Source organism: Musca autumnalis, unplaced genomic scaffold, assembly GCF_047663935.1.
Source record: "Musca autumnalis isolate F117 unplaced genomic scaffold, ASM4766393v1 scaffold_3, whole genome shotgun sequence".
In the NCBI taxonomy this organism is placed as follows: domain Eukaryota; kingdom Metazoa; phylum Arthropoda; class Insecta; order Diptera; family Muscidae; genus Musca; species Musca autumnalis.
Genome location: NW_027411866.1, coordinates 174080957 through 174103193, shown reverse-complemented (window position 1 = coordinate 174103193; position 22237 = coordinate 174080957).

The window sequence follows — 22237 nt, the reverse complement described above, 5'->3', positions numbered from 1 at the left end:
AGGGAGCTACCTGGAGGAGTGGACCGATATGGCTTATCTTCGTATTTAATCCATATTTGGACAAAATATTATTATTAGTTATGTTTCTGTTAATTACGTATAATGTCGTGGAAACGGGTTAATTCGTGTACGTCGTTCGACAGGCGAACAACGTAATTGAAACGCTCCACAGAGGACGAAATCATTGATCTAGCGGCGCGAAAGTCAAAAAATCAAAGTATAAAATTGCGAAATGTTTTCCATTATATCGATTACAGACACTCTGCTGACTAAGATTTTGTTTTTACTTTTTTGTTGTTGTAAATATTCACTCAGTTATTCAGTGTTAAGTGCAAGAAATTTTGTTTTTTATTGATAGGGGAAGGTTTAAGTTAAATTAAAATAAAATGTTTGGGGCCTGAAGTTACATAGTTATAAAGCAATAAATTTTCAAAAATTATTATTTTTTGTATGTTTTTAGTGCAATATACTTTTGTTGGATGGAGCGTAACTACAAAGGTCCACCGAGGTTCGGTCCAGTTATTTTTTTAATAATTAAATTGGACTCCCTAGATTCCGAATAACCAAAATTTAGCTGCAAATAGCTGCAAATCTTGCTGATAAATGGTCTTGAAAAATAGCTTAAATCCTCAAAATACCCAAAATCTGTCGGTACGGTTATATGGGGGCTATATCAAAATGTAGACAAATGTTCGCAATTTTTGGTGGAGAATTTTTGTGTCCACTGGGAACCCTAAATACCAAATTACACCTAATTTGGTCGGAAAATGTAGCTTTAAATCCCCAAACTACTGAAAGTCGGGAGGTACCTTAAAAGGGGTCTATACCCAAACGTGGACCTATGTCCACAATTTTTGGTGGAAAGGTTTAGTGATCACTAGGAACCCTAGGTAGCAAATTACAACTAATTTGGAATGAAAAGGTGGCTTAAATCCTCAAAATATCGAATATCAGGAGGTACCGTTATATGGGGCCTATACCAAAATATTTGCCTATGTTGTTCATATTTAGTCCATAATTACCCACAGACACAGATTGAGTTTGTGCAAAATTTCAGAAAGATATCTTCATTCGTTTCCAAGTTATTAATTTCGCGCCGCTAGATCAGTGGTTTCGACCACTGTGCGCTCGTGTGAACATGGATCTGATGTTTTTTGTTAAGTGTACCAGAGTTTGTATTTTCGTATAATCAACAACAAAAATTATGATTAAAAAGTTTAGGAGATATTTGTTGTTACTTTTTTGCCAACTGTTGGTATTTTCATCGTTACCAACACCAAAGACAAGTTAAGTTAAACAGCATAAAATTGCATTGCATTTTGTTATTCATACTCAAACACCGGTTGTTTGTTTCGTCGGTTACTTGGCTGGCTTAAATAAATTGTCATCCAGGTTGTTGTTTGTCTTAGGTTGTGGAGTGGATTGCAAAACATAAATAAAACTTTTATAGTTTTTATGTAATCGTAAATTGTGAGTACGATGGTTGGTTTATTCAATGTTCAAAATTCAGAAGTGACATGTTTTATATCACTTGAAGTCTCATATGAGATAACATAAGCAGAAGAAAAAAATAAACGCAAATCTCAACAAATTTCTGTTTTAAAATTGTTAACTTTTAAATCGACCCTCGTATACACGTAGCTACGGGTTTGACAACTATCATAGAATATCTTATGCCATCGCACTACTTTCACCAAAAGATATACATTAAGATACATTTGAGACAAAAGTAAACAAAACAAAAACAAAAATTGTAAGTTTGATAAAAGTTATCTCTAAATTTCCTAAAGGATAGCAAACACCACAACAAGCTGAGGGCACTGTCTATATTCTGTTCTCAAAGAGAAACTGCATACAAAAATTCCCAAGATTTTATTTCATTTCTAAAGTAGTTTAGTGGTTGTTATATTTATTTTGTCAGATGAAATCGTAAACAATTCAGGTCTAAGGGCTTCTGGGGGTAAAACTTGATTGCAACAATAATAGGGGAAAAAGGGGAATGAAATGCAGTCAGTAATCATATCACAAAGATACATATGACACATTTAATAGAAGTAAATGACATTGCATTTCATTTAATAAAGTCATGGTAGATGAGGTTACAGTTATAAATTCATTATCTTACTCTTTCTGATATATATTATTTTTGATATATTTACTTTCCAGACCTTAACAAACAAATTTTTATTTTAGATACATTTTTAGTTATGCGACTGAATCTTTCAGGACTTTCGACAATAACAAAATTTCTTTAAAGCTGGTGTATAACGAGCGTCATTCCTCATCAATTTTACCAAAAATACTCATATCCATGTTGAATATTTCTTCGACACCGAATTGACCCGCAACCTCACATCATCCGTGTTCCGGCCAGCTGTTACCACCACATACGTTTGTATTTGTTTCGTTTCGCATGCATTACACTCAAGCTTCTGTGCGATGCAATGGCAGTGGATGCATTTCAGGTGTTGCTCTAGACCAAACCCGTTCGTTAGTATTGTTAAGGTTACGAAGTTTTTCGGCAAATCACACACACGCGACCCGAACGCAAACTAAGAGAGCAAATGTTTTGATTTTTTTACTTCAGTCTTGTACTGAATGTCATGCAAGCAGGCTGATGCCGCTTTATTTGTTTTTTTTTTTTTTTTTTTTTTTTGGTACACTGAAAAGGTTTTGCAGTTTTACAACAAATATGTGGAGGGAAGAATTTGAAAATGATTTTTTGTTTTGTATTAATATTATATTTTTAATGACGCAGAATGCCTTGTCTGCAATGCAAAAGTAAATAATGTATATCCATCTTACCTTAGGCGTCATTATAATACGCATACAAAATATCATTTAATGACGGGAAATGAGCGATAAAAATAATATGCCAGCTTAAAGATAATTTAACAAATAAAAATAATAGGTGTCTTAATATTATAAAAGACAAAGGCAATTATGATAATGCCACAATCAAGGCCTCATATAAGATTGCTTTGGAATTGGCCAAGAAATGTAGACCCTTTGAAGATGGGGGTTTTTAAAGAAGTTTTTATGTCAGTATTACCTTTTTTTGAAGATACTGGTAGAATAATGGAAGATATTTTCAAAGAGGTGCCTTTTACTCGGTCCACAAGAGTCCGCCGCACCGAATCAATGCTTTGAAAGTCTTAAAAAGTCATTTTATATACAATTTGTTTTTTTCTGTCAAAGAAAAAAATAATAATAATAATAACATATGAAGAAAAATAATCTTCAAATTATGAAGAAGTTATTTATATTATTTTTAATTTAAGTCATACAAAGCGAACGCGCCAACAATATATTCTTTTCATTTCACACTCAATATGAAAATCATCACCCTGTTCTGTCACTGTAATTTCACCCACACATAAATACATAATTTAAGCGCTCGCTCTTCTTGGTCGCCTATGCTCTAGACCATAGCCGACCAAGAAGAGGGCACACAAAATTCTCAATATTTGCAACTTTTGACAGTGTGTTAGTAACGTTGTATGCACGCATGCTGCAAAACAAAAACAAATCAAAACATTTGTGTGCTCTTTCGTTGCGTTCGGGTCGTGTGTGTGTGAATTGCCGAAAAACTTCGTAACTTTAACAATACCAAAGCACGACATTGCTCTAGACACGTCTCAGTGAGGGACTACGACAGGCACATGTCCATTAGGATAAGTTCGTATTTACCTACGAGAGACACAAACCGCTCTGTTAAGAATTTCGCTTAAAGGGCGTTTGCAGAGCACTATTAGAGCGCAGAGCTATTCAAAAATGCTTTTCTTTATAAAAATATATTTTTTAGAAAAATTTCACTTTTAACAAATTATAAAAAAATATTCAATTTGTTATTAACAAATCCCTTCGACCAGGACAATGACATGGGCTTGATGAGCTACTAAAATGTCGCTGTATTTACTATTGACCACAACTCCTTTAAGGAAAATTCTGACAGGACAACATGGGTATAATTGGAAAGCTTATCGAGATAGCTATCTGCTGAGGCAATAAAATCTTAAAAAAATATTGCCCGATGTCGCAGTAATTACCGTTTTTGAATGCAATAAGGGTAATTATTTTGACCACAGCTCCTTTAAGGAAAATACTGCCAGGGCAGCACAGATAACATTGGAAAGCTTATTGAAAAAGGTATCTTCTGAGCAAACAAAGTCTTTAAAAGATATTGCACTATGTCGCGGTAATTACCGTGTTTGTTTATGACTCTGCAATAAGAATACTTATTTTGACCTCAGCTACTTTAAGGAAAATTCTGCTAGGACAACATGGGTATCATTGGTATCGAGATAGCTATCTGGGCAGCTAGCTATCTGCTAATTACAGCGACATCGGGAAAGTTTTTTTTATTAGCTCAGCAGATAGCTACCTCGATAAGCTTTCAAATGATACCCATGTTGTTCTCGCAGAATTTTCCTTAAAGGAGCTGTGAGACGGGAGTGGATTATATCACCAAAGTTCTCAATCTGTCGCTAGCCAACCACATCGTGCTCGAAGTCTGGAAAGTTGGCAAGATGGTCCTGCTACTAAAGCCTGGCAAGGATGCCAATAAAGGTAAGTCGTGCCGACTGATTTTGCCGTTGTCGCCCGCTATCCAGTTGCCGATAATCAACAAGGGTTCCATAAACAGCACAGCTCTAGAACAGCGCCCAATGCTATTTCCATACATATTAGTGCAGGACTCAAGCAGAACATGCCGTGCGATAGAACAATCTTGTTGCCTTATATAAAGCCTTTAATGTTAATAACCACTACACACCGTTTGAGTACATTGAGCAGAATACCATATAACGCGATAGGTATGTCTGAGGTAAGCTATGCGGTACCATTGTGGTCCACGAACATAAGTGCAATGCGATGGAAACTGAAACAGGGTGCATCCTGAGATCATCAGTGGCTCATCTTCAAAGGGAAATCGAAGAATCTTCCAGTAAAGCAGCACAATAACATGATCTCGTTGTAGTGCTTGCTCGGGTGTTATCGTGAGAATCATTCCTGACATGTCAAGAGAGATTTTCATGATATATACCTAGTCCAGATTTACATTTAGCATATTTGCTTGCGGGATTTTTTCTAGTTTTAAAATTGCCTCCTGCTGTCTTTACTTCAAAGTTACTTTTCGAATCAAAAACAAAGTCAATATTACCATGAAAAGCAAAGTTTAGGTGTTTTTCGTTCGCATTCATTTTCTTTCGACATAGTGAAACAGGCCCTACATATAAAGGGAAATGATGTTGATGATGAATGGTCTCATGGCAGGAAAGGATAAAACTTAAAAAATCGCGAAAATCTGCGAAAATTTAGCAAAAATATTTTTTGACACATTTCTATGTAGCTTCGTGTTACGAGTATACTGTGACACTTTTTAGACAGTTTTGCACCACCTGTCAGGGTCCATTGTACTACTCTGTTTTTCGATTTCCATTTGTTTTTAAGCGTCATTTTAAAAAATTAACAGCTAAAACATTGTTAAAAAGGGAGAGTTTGATTAAAAAGATGAAGATGATAACGCACGAAATGGTTTCCACAATTATGAGGAAAAGAGTACAAAATCCACAAAATTGGTGGGTAAATTGAAAAATCTAGAGCCTGGGGGTAATGTCATTGAAAATGAGTTTGTGGCATATACATACATATGTATACTTTTAAACCGTAAGTAAAACCATCTTCGAAAGATCAACTTCCGATTTATGTCGCATAAAATTTGAGCAGTACCAGATATACATTGATACTGTCTAGGTCCTGTCATGTTGCTAAAAAATGATATCCCCACTGAAAAGGCGTATAAATTCAATCGGTTAAGTTCCCGCAGAGCTGGAACGCAATTGCAAATGGTCAAATACAAACGTATGGATATTGAAAAAGTATGATATTCAAAATTGGAAAGAAACATGTAAAAAAGTATCAGTCAGCAGTACCTTCAGCCTTTGACCAAAAACAAAAAAGAAGCAAACACAAGTTTAAAAAGCGAGTTTAAACCAAGATTGGAAAAAATTTTTGACACATTTTAGAGTTATCCTTCATACTAGCAGTTTAAGTATGTGCCGGCAAGGTGTCATGGACTTACTCCGGAAAAAATTGTACCCTTGTAATAGGAATCGTGAAAACAACCTTCTGCAAAAAAATTAAATAAATCCGAGACGATTCCTCAAAGTCCATTTTTCCCAAATTTTGTGTGGGAGGTACCCGAAGGACTGGACCGACTGGACTGGATGAAATAATACGATATGCCAAGTTTGGACCAATCAGAAACTCCCTTCGATAGTTATCTTCAGGATTTGACATTTTAGATGGTGCCGTCAGGTTTTTATATATTTTTCATTATACAATATAATTGTTATTTTGTATATCAACCCCTGAAGATGCGACTTCATAATTTCGAAATATTGGGATATATACCAAATAAAACTATACTGGCCTCAAGCTCAATGTCAATTTTATTTATCATATGGATAAAAATGTAAAAACATAACAAACATCAACATCGAAACCCAAATTGGACAAATGTTGAATGAATTTTATTTAAGGGAGACTTTTCTCATATCAATGAGTGCACCTCGATTGATATTAGCTCAATTATACATGTAGGACATACTCTTTAAAGCCGTGTCTTAAGACACCACTTGTGGAGAAGTTTTTTATGGCTGATATATTTTGCCACCGTTGAAAATTTAATTTGAAAATTTGATGCTGCCTGGCCTGGTTATGGAACCATGATGGGCACCAAAATCTTCCATTTATTAAATCAGCCAAATTCTAAAGGAGTTATTAAAATTGTTGATTTTAAGCAAAAAGTGAAAATAATTGTAATATCGTCAACATAAATTGAACAATGCCAACTCTCCAATTCTCCACTAATAAATTAGTTGATTTAAAGTATTAAAACAAAAACAATGGGGTTAAGGAGTGACCCCCCACTTGTAAGTTTCAGGAAATCGAAAAAAATGATTAGTCTATGTCCATATTTACATTAGGTAATTTCCCTTGCGGCAATTTTCAGTTTGTGGGCGAGAGAGGGTGTTGAGAGGCAAAGGGTTACCATATGCCTCACCTCTCTCTTCTTCAAACTGACAATTGCCGCAAGGAAAATTGCCAAATATAAATATGGACTATTTTAAAGTAAAAATATTTATTGTGTTTTGTATGCAACCTTGAAACTAATAACGTGTTTTCTCGAAATGACATTTTGAAATAGGTGCCAACTCTAGCTCGAAAACTAATGAACCGATTGTCATACAATTTTGTGGGGTTATCAAGGACATCAAAAACTTCATCGATCGATTTTATTTTTAATTTTTTTTTTTTTTTTTTTGCCCATTTTATGATCAGAAAATGTCAGTTTTTAAGCCAAAAATTTAAATTTTGAATTTTTTGAATGGTTCACCATTTCAGTAAAATCTAATATTTTTAAAAAATCGATCGATATTTACATATATTCTAAATGAACCCACAAATATATCGACCTAGAGTTGGCAAGGCAAAATGCTTTTACAAAAAAGGGTTTCGTGGACGGTTATTTGCCATAAAACCACATACTAACATTTTTCAAAAAAAAAACAAAGTCAGACACAATATTAAGATGTGCTCTTTCAGATGAAAATCAATCTACCAAAAAAGTTTTGTAGTTTTATTGGAAAAAATTCATGAAAAATTGCATTTTTAGTCTTTACAAGTGGTGGTCACCCCTTAAGCCGGACTATTTTGAAAACACAAAATAAATTGAAATAATTGTAAAATTGTGTTTTTCTTTTTTTTGCAAAAACTTGTTGTTTATTATTTCCTTCTCAATGACATTGCAATTTTTGCTGTCCATGACTTCGTTTGATTTGAGAAACTATTTGTTTTGTTGTTATTGTTAAGTATGGATGTGTATGGTTCAAAAAGGAAATGCAATTAATACGTCTTGCTTCAAAACATAGAATATTTCCGGTATCAAAAATACAACATTATATTTTGGTTTCCAACACTGAAAATATTTTTTGGTTTTTGTCTTAAATATAACATATATAACATATGTTAGAATGTCCCGCTAGATGTACCAATGTATACAATAATATACTAACTATAAATAGACCATAGACAAATAAAAGTATAGACACCAAAAGCTTTAATTTTATGTTCCTAACAGATGTCGCACAAAGTGATGTTGGGTCTATCATTTGACTCACAGCTAACTGGGGCTAGTGAAAAGACTCGAAACAATTCATTCGTTTTTCTACAATTTGGCGGCTATCTTTGTATTTTTTCGACTTCCTCGTGTATTCTACAAGTTAAATTAACCAAAACATCCTTTTCGGTGAGCAATAACTTCATAAATGTTTATATTTTTATACATTTTAGTTTGAGTGAAGAAAGTAGCTTTCACTCAATCTGTAAACAACTGTCTGCGACATCTATTGCTTAATTTTTTCGAAGATAAGAGCTGAGAAACATCTATAGTCTATACATTCATTAGTCTATGGTCTATACTTTTATTTGTCTATATATAGACAACTGAATATATTGTTATCTTATTCATATACATACCATAGCATAGACAATAAATCGTATAGACAAAGAGATTGTAATGTCTTCTCTTTTTGTAGGTGTCGCCCGTATGCAAAGTGCCTAATCTTTTCATTCAATTGCACAATGTTTTGGGGTAAATTACAACATTTTTTTGGATTTGTTTATATGAGGATGTTGATCTGGCCAAAGATTATCCATACTTTGTCTTTTATCAGAATAAATAGTTTAAAATCTATAGTAACTTTAAATAAAACTACTAACGCCATCTACCAATTTTCGAAAATTTCGAAGATAAATGCTGAGAGCAAATAAATGTCTATAAATTTATTAGTCTACGTCATAGCATAGACTAATAAATTTATAGACATTTATTTGCTCTCAGCATTTATCTTCGAAATTTTCGAAAATTGGTAGATGGCGTTACTAGTTTTATTTAAAGTTACTATAGATTTTAAACTATTTATTCTGATAAAAGACAAAGTATGGATAATCTTTGGCCAGATCAACATCCTCATATAAACAAATCCAAAAAAATATTGTAATTTACCCCAAAACATTGTGCAATTGAATGAAAAGATTAGGCACTTTGCATACCGGCGACACCTACAAAAAAGAAGCACACTACAATTATCTTTGTCTATGAATTTATTAGTCTATGGTCATAGACCATAGACCGTAGACTAATAAATTTATAGACATTTATTTGCTCTCAGCATTTATCTTCGAAATTTTCGAAAATTGGTAGATGGCGTTACTAGTTTTATTTAAAGTTACTATAGATTTTAAACTATTTATTCTGATAAAAGACAAAGTATGGATAATCTTTGGCCAGATCAACATCCTCATATAAACAAATCCAAAAAAATATTGTAATTTACCCCAAAACATTGTGCAATTGAATGAAAAGATTAGGCACTTTGCATACCGGCGACACCTACAAAAAAGAAGCACACTACAATTATCTTTGTCTATGAATTTATTAGTCTATGGTCATAGACCATAGACCGTAGACTAATAAATTTATAGACATTTATTTGCTCTCAGCATTTATCTTCGAAATTTTCGAAAATTGGTAGATGGCGTTACTAGTTTTATTTAAAGTTACTATAGATTTTAAACTATTTATTCTGATAAAAGACAAAGTATGGATAATCTTTGGCCAGATCAACATCCTCATATAAACAAATCCAAAAAAATATTGTAATTTACCCCAAAACATTGTGCAATTGAATGAAAAGATTAGGCACTTTGCATACCGGCGACACCTACAAAAAAGAAGCACACTACAATTATCTTTGTCTATGAATTTATTAGTCTATGATTTAACATCGAAGAACACATTTCACAACCGACCAATTTTTAAAATGATTGACAATTAATTTTTTTTTTTTTAAAGTAAGACCCAGCTTAATCACAGATTTGTTGTTTTCAAATTTTAAAAACAACAAGTTTTTAAAGTGGGTAGTTAAAATTGATTTACTTTAGGGAAGGGCAGAGAATACTAGTTTCGTCCAACGCCACTTGGACTCATCAGTTCTCTTAGTTCTTTGCATTGAAGCAAAGAACTCTTCCCCAATTTTATGCCGACTCGAGCTCAAGAATAAATGTGACCGACGAATTCGTTTAAATGCGAACTCAACAGAAACATTCAAAAACTCTCGTAGCCTATATTAATTTGGTTTGCATATGCGGCTACGAGAGTTTTTGAATGTTTCTGTTGAGTTCGCATTTAAACGAATTCGTCGGTCACATTTATTCTTGAGCTCGAGTCGGCATAAAATTGGGGAAGAGTTCTTTGCTTCAATGCAAAGAACTAAGAGAACTGATGAGTCCAAGTGGCGTTGGACGAAACTAGTATTCTCTGCCCTTCCCTAAAGTAAATCAATTTTAACTACCCCACTTTAAAAACTTGTTGTTTTTAAAATTTGAAAACAACAAATCTGTGATTAAGCTGGGTCTTACTTTAAAAATAAAAAGTAAACACACATCACAACAAAACTGCCAAAGTGAATCTAAAAGATTGACAATTAATATAATATAACTAATATAATATACAGTTAGACAAATGCATTGCAAAGACCAACATTGTAAAAAATTTCATAATAATGTTCGTTAAGTCCCGGGCCACACTACAGTAATTTTACTGAAATTTTGATATGAAATTATGTGTCTCTAGGTTGACGTCCATAGTAGAGTAAAATCATTAAATTGCTGTAGTGGGGAATTCGATTTAAGAACACCTAATTGCATGAAATTTTTTTATGAAATTCACGCTAGTGTGGACCGGGACTAACAAATTATGTAAAAACTTTACGGGTTTTTGTGTAAATCTCTTACTACCTCAAAACAATATTCCATTAAAATATACAAAGGTTTTTAGCGATTTAAAAAAATGCGGACTTAAATAAGAATTATGTACTACTTGGGGGGTGGCAAAAAAATAATTGCAAAAATTATTCTTCAATAAGTTGTTTACCCACTTTGGACATTCACTAGAGTGAATTTCATTAAAAAATTTCATGAAATTAGGTGTTCTTAGGTTGAATTCACCACTAGAGCAATTTCATGATTTTACTCTTTTATGGAACTTTCAATGAAATTACTCTAGTGTGGCCCGGGACTTAGTTAACCCAAAATTGGTTTCCCAATTTTTAGTAAATCTTGATCCTTCGTTGGAGGGCCTTTTTCGATTTTTTTCTTAAAATGGACCCCAAAAATTTTATAATGGTTGATATCAGGATTTTAGCCTGAGGTATTTATCAGTTTAGTGTTGTTATATTACATAAGAAATTTACAAAAATTAGATTTATGTATATGTCATGATCTGGCCATTGCACGATGGGGCCAATAGCAGGTTTTCGAGGCAAAAAGTCAATTTTTGAAGTGAACAATTAGAAAATAATAATAACGGATTTCGATTGCCAACACTCTGAATCACTAAAAATAAAAATATAAATCAATCTGGTAACATCACATAGCGACATACTGATCTGGCAATGGTGACATATTTTCTTATGCATCATTTTCCGACATTCATTATAAATAAGTAGAGTTGGGCAATCTATTTCCCGTTGCGGATCGATCTTTCTAGTTCCTTTTCCCAAAAGGAACTAGTTCCTTAAAGTAGTTCCATAGATCCAAATAGTTCCGACATCGATATAGTTCAAAGAATTTTTCTCTTTCATCGTTCTTTTCATTCCAAATAGTTCCGAGACCGAAATAGTTCAACGAATCTTTCTCTTTCATCGATCTTTTCGTTCCAAATAGTTCCGAGACCGTAATAGTTCTATGAATCTTTCTCTTTCGTGGCTATTTTTGTTTTTTTTTTCGTTCCATACAGTTCCGAGACCGAAATGTTTTCATTGTTTGGTGGATGAATTGACATTAAAATAAATAAATTGCAGCGAACAAACAGCAACAACGAAAGATCGACGTAGGCGTTAAATTAAAGGAACGAGAAAAATGAAAGGAACTATATGAACTAAAGGAACTATATAAACGCAATAGCCGGATATAGTTCCAATAGTTCCTTGGAACTAGTTCGTTCCGGAACTACACAACTCTATAAATAAGTAATGAAAGCATTTTAGGCGCCAAAAAGAACATTTCAACATTTTTATATTTTTTAAACATGGAAAGCTCTTCAATGGGTATGTAAAATAAGATAATGTTAACAAATAATAAAAATGTTATGTGTGGTAAATGTATTTTTGAGTTATAGCACGGTTACACTACAGCTTTTTGCCGGGTTAACCCACTTCATGAGGATTTATTGCTTAATCTGGTCAAATCTGACCAGATTTGCCATACAAAAATTAAATCCTCTCATGACTGGGTTTATTTTAAATCCGGCACAAATCCACCAAAAATACAGTGTTGTATTCGGTATTTGTGCAAAAAAATCCAACTCTACTCAAAAAGTACCAAAAGTTGCAACTGTTTTTGCAACAGAGTTAGTCGTGTTTTACACGTTTACGATTGGTCGCATGAGATTTTATGGAGTTAATTAATCTAAAGTTATTTGAAAATCATAAAATTATTTATTTTTTTACATTAGACACTTTTTTAACAAAAGTACGCTTGATACCATGATACAAAAATGTATCCCTGTGTGTAAAATATACCAATATGAGCAAAGAGGGGACGATATCTCATACGAGAAATTGTAAAAGTGTAAAACACGACTTTCTTAGTTATTTTGTATGTATACGTAAACAAACATCAGCTGACAGTTTATATCCTCGAAAAGCTAAGTGTAACCAGCAAAGTGGGTTAACCTTCAATAGTGTAACCGGGGTATTATACCCCGGGGTATTATACCCCGGTTACACTATTGAGGGTTAACCCACTGGGTTTAATAGATCCAGTGGGTTAATCTTTGCTGGTTACACTTAGCTTTTCGAGGATATAAACTGTCAGCTGATGTTTGTTTACGTATACATACAAAATAACTAAGAAAGTCGTGTTTTACACTTTTACAATTTCTCGTATGAGATATCGTCCCCTCTTTGCTCATATTGGTATAAAACACAGGGATACATTTTTGTATCATGGTATCAAGCGTACTTTTTGTTAAAAAGTGTCTAATGTAAAAAAAAAATAAATAATTTTATGATTTTCAAATATCTTTAGATTTATTAACACCATAAAATCTCATGCGACCAATTGTAAACGTGTAAAACACGACAAACTCTGTTGCAAAAACAGTTGCAACTTTTGGTACTTTTTGAGTAGAGTTGGATTTTTTTGCACAAATACCGAATACAACACTGTATTTTTGGTGGATTTATGCCGGATTTAAAATAAACCCAGTCGTGAGAGGATTTAATTTTTGTATGGCAAATCTGGCCAGATTTGACCAGATTAAGCAATAAATCCTCATAAAGTGGGTTAACCCGGCAAAAAACTGTAGTGTAACCGCACTATTAAGATGTTATGTCTTTTTTGGAGTATTTTACTTTGTTATCCATGTGTTCTCTGGAGTATAACTTTTGAGATCTAGGTAGATCTAGGATATTATATATATGTGGTGAAAGGTATTAATGTGTACTATCATTTTGTGAAAAAATTAGCTGCGCCTATCTGCGCCTTTTCATAAAAATCTGATTTCAGATGTCGTAATACTTTAAAATATGGACATTATTATGTTTTGGTTGGCGAATAATCGGAAACCCATTAATGTTACCAATTGGATTTCGGAAAAATTTAATAGACGTATATAATAATAATAATATATAATTTCAAAGATATCGCAAACTTTGGCTTTTATGGCGGAATCTTAGCCGATTTTTACTAAATTTGGAACCCTTTTTTATTAACTTATAACAAACCACACACAAAACCATGAAACATATGTATATAGGGGAGCTATTTCTATATCTGAACCGATTTCAATATAACTTGACAAACTTATTTGTAGTCCGAATTCCGTAACATTTTCCAAATTTTATTGTAATTTGATGGAATTTGCATGCTTGGTCAATCATTTTCCTGAAATCGGGCGAAAATATATATATGAGCTATATCCAATTCTGAACCGATTTCAATATGATTTGCAAAAAATGTTTCTAGACCAAAATCCGTCACACATTTCAAATTTCATCAATATTGGACATACATAGCGGGATTGGTGCACCAAATACCTAAAATCGGGCGAAAATATATATGGGAGCAATATCAAAATCTGAACCGATTTCAATATAACTTGGCAAACTTATTTGTAGTCCTAATTCCGTGGTATTTTCCAAATCGCATAAAAATTGGGAAGAATTTGCGTGTTTGGTCCATCAATTGCTTGAAATCGGGCCAACATATATACGGCAGCTATATGTATATATGAACCGATATAAACCAAATTTGGCATATTAGTTTCTAAGCCCATTATAAACATCTGTACAAAATTTGGAAGGTCTAGCTTGCCCCAGTGATTTGTTGCCTCGAAAACCTGTCATTGGCCCCATCGTGCATTGGAATGGTGGTAGTTGAACTTGTATGAGCTTTCTGGATCCCTTTTACTGACTTTCAGAATAATGACTAACAATGTCTTCCCAATCATTATTATGTCCGTAAACCCGATTTCGCATACTAGTTTGCTTGGTAAGGAATATAGTACCCATAAATTCGGTCTTCCAGGGTTTTTTTTTTTTTTGATATGGCACACTTTTTGGGGTTCATTAAAATAGTAGAGAATAATATATATATATGGCAAAAACCAAAAAAATGTTTTACAATCGATGAATCCGAGTTTCACCCATTCAGAATTCGCGAACTGGTAACATATTCTATATAGTATGACTAAAATATTTTAAACTGAAGTGTTTTAGGAGGAATCCCATAAGGTCGACCATTAAAATTAATTTACGTGGAAGCTGTGTTGGCATTAATGAAGGAAAATAGGTAAAAATGGTTTGAAGCCAACAAGTTTTTTTATGCTCCCTTTCGATTTCTGGCTTAACCTTACATTTTATAGACCTATGCCCAAAGAAAGACTCAAAGACTACACCATGGGCAATATGATACTAGTGTATCATTTTTCGATATATCCACTTTATCTACCTAAAATTGATGCTAACATTCTGAAGCCGGAATTTCGGGGTTTTTTGGATTTTTAATCATTCGGACGCGCAACAAGATAATATTTATAATAGGATTATAGAACTCGTGATTCTACGTCGTTTAATGCATATCACATGAGTGTGCTCCTTACAGCATCCTAGTAATTGGAGTCTAAAACCCAATATTTTTTAATACGTAATGTTTATATTAAAAAACCTATTTTTTGCGTTTAAAATTTACAAGTGCCATTCAATTCTCATTGAACCCCTCGTGAATTTAGTTTTTTACGCCACGGATCTAATGAGACCTTCCGCGATCGAATCCATCCACTAAAACCGCGGATATAGATATCTTGGAAATAGGAAAATCACCAAAAATTTATTTTGATAAATCCGCGTATTAAACCGCGATTTTCTTTAACATTTTTTACATAAATGGAATCCTTTATAGGCGATTAAAATATGTGCGAAAACGCGTGTCATAAATTACAGAGAATATCGAGTAAAGTGCGAATGTGAAATGTGGAGGCACATCCGCGGTTCTTGAAAAATCTATTTGAAATAGATATACATATGTATATTGACCTATTTTTGATCGGCGGTAATGAAACCGTATGCGCATCAAAATCGTATGCACATTGCGCGACTTTTACTCACTTTAAAGTTTTTGGCATTGTGAGATGCAACTGACGGCACACAATGGCCGCTGAGTGAAACATCGAAATATGCATATGTATTGAAAGAGATTGATTCGCTGTATCCAAAATCGGATGCGCATCAACTGATTTCAACTAATTCGCGAATTACAGGCTTATTAATGTTCATATTTTTGAATGATTGTAAGTTGAATATTACTCTTAATTTCCTATCCTTATAAATTATCACAGTAAGTCCCAATTTACATTAGGCGAGTTTACTTGCGGCAATTGTCAGTTTGTTGGTGAGAGAGGGTGTTGAGAGGCAAAGGGTTACCATATGCCTCACCTCTCTCTCCATCAAACTGACAATTGCCGCAAGTAAACTCGCCTAATGTAAATTGGGACTTAGCAACTAAGCTTTTGCGATGGTAAACAACATTTCTTGATGAAGTTTTAGTAGAGCACATTCTTTATCGTATGGGATTTTAGCGAAATAGTTGGAGAACTCCAAATATTTTTTTTCTCATTTTTCGAATCAAACCAAAAAATATAATTGCAACAATATTTTCCAACAATAAGTTTTTCTCTTTTGTTGTTGCTATAATATGCAATTTATGTACCCAATCTCTAAAGATTTGGTTTCATATTTTTCTACTCATTGTCTAGATTCCGCAGATATTTTTTAATGTATTTTCTGAGGGTTTGTACGGACTATGGGACAGCACAATTGGGATTTACTTCAATTTTTGTTGATTTTCCGCGAAAATAATAAAAAAATGAGTAAATGTTTAAACATCTACGAATAGATATGGAATGCTGTTAACGTTTTATGCATAAATTTTCTCATAACAACAAATAAGCATTTTTAAAATTTTTTTTATATGAGAATAAAAACCGCTATAGCTTTTGCGCGCATCGGCCAATTTTGTGAACGCGAACATATTTGAAACCAGAATTTTTTCCTTAAGGTCTGTACCAAAAATTTTTAATTTTTTTTTAAATGGAATTGCAAAGGTGTTTTGGTTTTTACCATATCCATTTAGTAAAAATGAAGTAATTTCAATACTATTGAGAGAGGAAAAAGTGCCCTGTTGTAGGTTGTTTCAAAATACTGCACTGAGGGTACATTTTTTCCCTATACTATCCACAGGTATTTTGACGTTTTCAAAGTGAAAATCAGACTGTTATGCATACGTCCATTCTCCGACAATACATATTGAGTTAAATGCAGATATGCGCTACTAAATCTACGGCTACTCTGTTTACCACATGGACGTCAGAGGTGAGAACTGAGTTGAATGTCATGGTCGACAGCATGTGCATGTCGACCGCGCATGGCAAACTGAGATGGTCTACCGGAGGAGACAAAGATTCTTCCAGTACAGCAACACAATGGCTTGCTTTCATTACTGTATTTGCTCGGATATACCGTGATAGCCATCCTGTCACCATACTGTGGAATGTCAGGAAGAGTGTTGTCAACTTTTATTTGAACGTTTCATTCATAATTTTGCGTTTTAATTTTAACGACTTTTTTCGTTAACTCAAAAAAAGAGTTAGAGAATCGCACTACAGAGCCAGATTAAGCAGAAAAACGAACATAAAAACATCAAATACTGTTGCAACAACAACATTTTGCTTAAGGCAATAATGTAATTTTTATGCGTAAATTTTAGAGAGTCCGGACATTCCAGGAGCACATAGTTCCAAAATTAGAAAGCTATAACTTTTGAAAATTTCTTAGAGAGCTAAAAGCCAACTGTCCGAAATCCGGTTTCATAAATATATGGGGATTTTTTAGTTATTTATTAGCAATAGTAACAATTTTTTTGCAAGAGGTTGAGGACCACTGCAATTTCCTTCCGAATTAGGACTGACTCCCAAAATATAAAACTGCAGAAAAAAACAATAGAAATTGAAAATTCAATTTTCACAAGAGATTCAATAGAATCTCCTTAGGTCATGTAGCTCGTTTAATAATTAAATAATCCCAAATATTGACCTTAGCCCCTAAAAAGGCAAAAATTAAAAAAAAAGTAAAAAAGTGTTAAGTTCGGCCGGGCCGAACTAAAACGGAATAATTATTTTCTATCCTGTCCACAATTTGAGACGGAGATATTCTGTGACCACTCGGCTGGCAACCTTATATGGGGATAAAACAAATTGTGGACATATGTTGTTGTTGTAGCAGCTTCTACAAGTACATGTAAATCTTTATTTTATTGATTCGGCTCTGCCTCCAGCTCCAAGTTCAGAAAGGACGCCTCCTGAATAGGATTAGTCCAAAGAGAGAAAGGAGTTAAGTCAGTCGGATTGGCTGGGCAGTTAAACAGGTGCTGCGTAGTATGCGGACCGGTGCCACATGCTGGGCAGATATTCCGCGTGCCATCAATCCTGGCCCAGTAAGAATTGAGGCGGCTGCACCAACCAGATCTAAGTTGTGCCAACACGACTCTCGTTTTTCTTGGCAGCTGTTGTTCTTTCGCTGCCACGGGTGGTGGTTGATCTTCGAGGACGATATTCACACTGTAGGCTGCCAGAGCCTCTGCAACCGCATCAGTATGAATGTCTCTTAAACTTGCCTGGTATGCACGTTGATGTAGAGGTTCTCTTTTATATCTTTGGACCTCCCTCTCGAGATCTCTATGATCCTCCCTAACACCCCTGGGGGGTTCAGGCATACCCACCAGATGGTGATTTGGGTGGTCTTGCCTATAGCATCCAAGCAAGTACTGCATCGTCAACATCCTGTTGTGACGACGCACAGCAAGGATCTTTGTCTCCTCATGGCTGTTTTCAGGGCAGCATTCTGACAGATTTGTAGTTTATCCCATTGCGCATCACTTACGTTAGCAAACCAGGCTGTCGCCGCATAGCTTACCACAGACCGACCTATCGCGTTGTATGTGGTTAACAAGGTTTCTATATCCGCACCCAAGTGCTGCCGGCTAGGGACTTGAGGACCTTGTTCCTCTTTCTCAGCTTATCGCAGATAACTGTACTATGCTGGGACGGCTTATACATTCTATCGAATGTAACAAATAGGACTTTGGGGTAATTTGTGGTCGGAATAAATGGACCGTCGACCTGCACATTCAGTGGGAGCTTCATTTGCGCCGTCCATGTGGTGAACACTGTGGCTGTTGACTTAGTTGAAAAACTCTACAAGATCAATAAGATAGGCATTTAGCCTGTCACAAACGTTACCGATATTGGGACCTGACGCCATGAGTGTACAATCATCCGCGTACGTAATTAACTCAATGCCGTCGGGAAGGCGTGGAATTGCAGAGAGGTAGAGGTTAAGCAGTTCCGGAGATATCACCCCTCCTTGGGGAACTCCCTGCTTCACTCTACGGGGTTTGGACTTCCTTTCTCTGAATTCCACGTATGACTGGCGACCACACCAATAGTTGATGACCCAGCGTTTCAGACAAGGCCGGAGGGTAGTATTCTCGATATCCTCGAACAGCCTAGCATTGCTGACCGTATCAAACGTTTTGGTCAGATCCAGTGCTACCATCATTGTTCTGTGACATGGTTTGTCCTGGTTGAGTCCTCGTCCAACATATGTGGAAATGGCGTGCAGTGCTGTTGTGGTACTGTGCTGCTTCCGGAACCCGTGTTGATGGTCTGCAACTGGATAACACGTTCTGATGCTGGGGAGGAGTAATGCCTCGAGTATCTTTGCTACTGGTGATAGAAGTGAAATCGGCCTGTACGACTCACCTTTACTGGCATCTTTGCTAGGTTTCAGCAGCGGGACCACCCTGCCCATCTTCCAGGCATCGGGAACTATTAGGGTGGCTAGCGATAAGTTGAGGACCTTACTTAAATACTCGACTCCTGGGTCATCCAGCTGTTTTAGCATCACCATAGAAATTCCGTCAGGTCCAAGCGCTTTGGATGACTTTGCGCCTCGGATAACATCTGCAACATCATCCATCGTAAATTGTGGCGGTTCTTCCTCGGCTGGAAGAGATCGCAAACGACGCAGAACACACTTCGCCCGGTCGCTATCGGGGTGCTCAATAAATTGTCGGCAGAAATAGCCAGCGGACCTCTTCGGATCTGTCGCAGCCACGCCGTTAAACGTGACAGATGTCCGATCGTCTCTCCTACCAGGGTTCGATAGCGCCTTAACCGTTGTCCACAATTTATTACAGCCGGCTCCAATGTTGCAGCACTTCAGATGTTCTAGCCACTTTTTCCGCTGACTAATCTATTGACTTCCATTGTCAGTTCCCTGACTCTGGGGTCGTTAGGGTTCGTGCGGCGAAGCTCATCACGCTCATTAGCTAATCCCGTCGTCTCTGCTGGGAAATTGGGTCTTATTTCAGGTATTCGACCAGCAGGGATAAAGCGAGCGGCTGCAGCAGTGGTGATGTCTTGGAACTTCCTCTCTGCTACCCGAACATCAGAGGGACTGGGCAGTTCTCTGAAGCGTTGATTAATGAACTCTCTGAAACCTTGCCAATCCGTTTTTCCATGATTAATGAAAGTGCGGCGTTCCGAGGTTATGAAGTGTGGTGGCTGTTTATGGAGATGAGGATTTGGAGATGGTCCGACCCAAGGGAAATGACGTGTGCCATGTCACGTCATTCGTCAGACCGGGTGACACGATGGATATGTCAGGCGAACTGTAGCAGTCTCCTCTAATCCTCGTTCGCAGTGCAGGATGTGGAGCTATCTATTTGCTCAGCCAGATCTGTACCTCTCTGGTCATTCCCTAGAGCTGAATGCCATAACTCGTGATGTGCATTGAAATCCCCTAGGACCAGCCGATTATCACCTCGCAACAGAGATCTGATGTTAGGCAAATAACGCGGGGCACAGCTATTGACCGGTGGGATATACACATTCAGCAGTTCTATCTCGGCGGATCCAAACCTTACCGCTACCCCCATACACTACAAGTATGGGTCCCTAGAGTCTAGCTCAGGCGAGATAGGTCTGTACTGGACAGACTGGTGCAGTAGGAATGCAAGCCCTCCACCCCCACTTCTCGTACGATCCTGGCGAAGAACGTTGTATCCATCACAACTCCGAAGACTGCAGTTGTTGCTCAGCTTCGTTTCCTGAATCGCCGCGACCATAATATTTCTCCGACTCATATGGGGGCTATATCAAAACATGGACCTATGTCCATATCTTTTGGAATATAAGTTTGTTGATTACTAGGAACCCCAAATATCAAATTATATATATTCGGTTTGATAATGTGACTAAAAACGTCAAAATACCTGAAATCGGGCGGTAGCGTTATATGGGGGGTTTACCAAAACGTGGACCCACATAGCCCATCATCGAACTTGACCTGCCTGCAAACAAAAGACACATCTTCCCAAAATTTCAGCGTCCTATCTCCATTTTTGTGGATGCTAGAGTGATTACCACATACGGACGGACGGACATGCATAGATCGACTCAGAATTTTACGCTCATCGAGAATATATCGAGCCCTTCCCGCGAAAAAGATGTAAGCGACATTTTTTCGATTTTCGTTTTTTTTACGGAAATCTATGAAGAATATTCCAACACACCATTTCCCAAATTTTTAGAACTCAGCCATGTACCGTTACGAAATTAGAGCAAAAACAATTTTGATGTAAGCGCCATTTTTGCTTTTTGTGTACATTTGTTTGTGACAGCGAATTGTCGCTTACATCAAATTGAACATTTACATACCATGTCGTTATTCAACTATATTACAAGAAATATGTTTTAATCTTATAATTCTTCGAATAAATACTTGCTATAAAATTAGTGTGCTTTGTTTTTAAATTGTAGATAAGAATTACTCTAAAAATTATTTGTTTCAAATAATTTTTTTTGATGTAACCGCCACTTCTCAAAGTAAAAGCCTGATTGCGTGACAGCGAAAAAGATGTAAGCGACACAAACTACAACAGAAAATGTTGCTTAACCAACAGAAAATGTTGCTTAAAAATAAAATCTTTCGATATGAATGACATACTAAAATCTACAATAGAAAAACGCTATCGGTTGTAATATTGAAAAATTTACTTCTAGAAAGGAAGGTAGACAAATGACTGGTCTTTGGAAATAAAAAGCTTCAATTTAAAATTCACAAATACAAATTTGCAATGTTGTACGTAAAGAAAGGTGCTCCAAATGACGAAAATTGTCTTGCAACAACATCTAATACGCCTGATGATGTTAACCTAACCAGTTAAAGAAATGATCGTCGCATAGCGGTTGAGGTAATATTGACTTCGCTAGATATCAATTTTTCAATAGAATCTCCTTAGGTCAATAGCTCGATTAATAATTAAATTAAATAAAAATGGAGAAAATTATTTATCCCTTATGCAATTAAAACTCGATACATACATATTTGTATGAAAATTGTTTTGAAATTGTGCAGATTTCTAGTTTGCTGAATAAATGGACCGCCTCTTCGTTATGGCCTAGGATCAATAATTCGAGAGTAAAAACTGATTTTGCAGTAAAATGGCTTTTGAAGTGGGGAAGGGCTAATCGTCGGCCGGAAAACTTAAT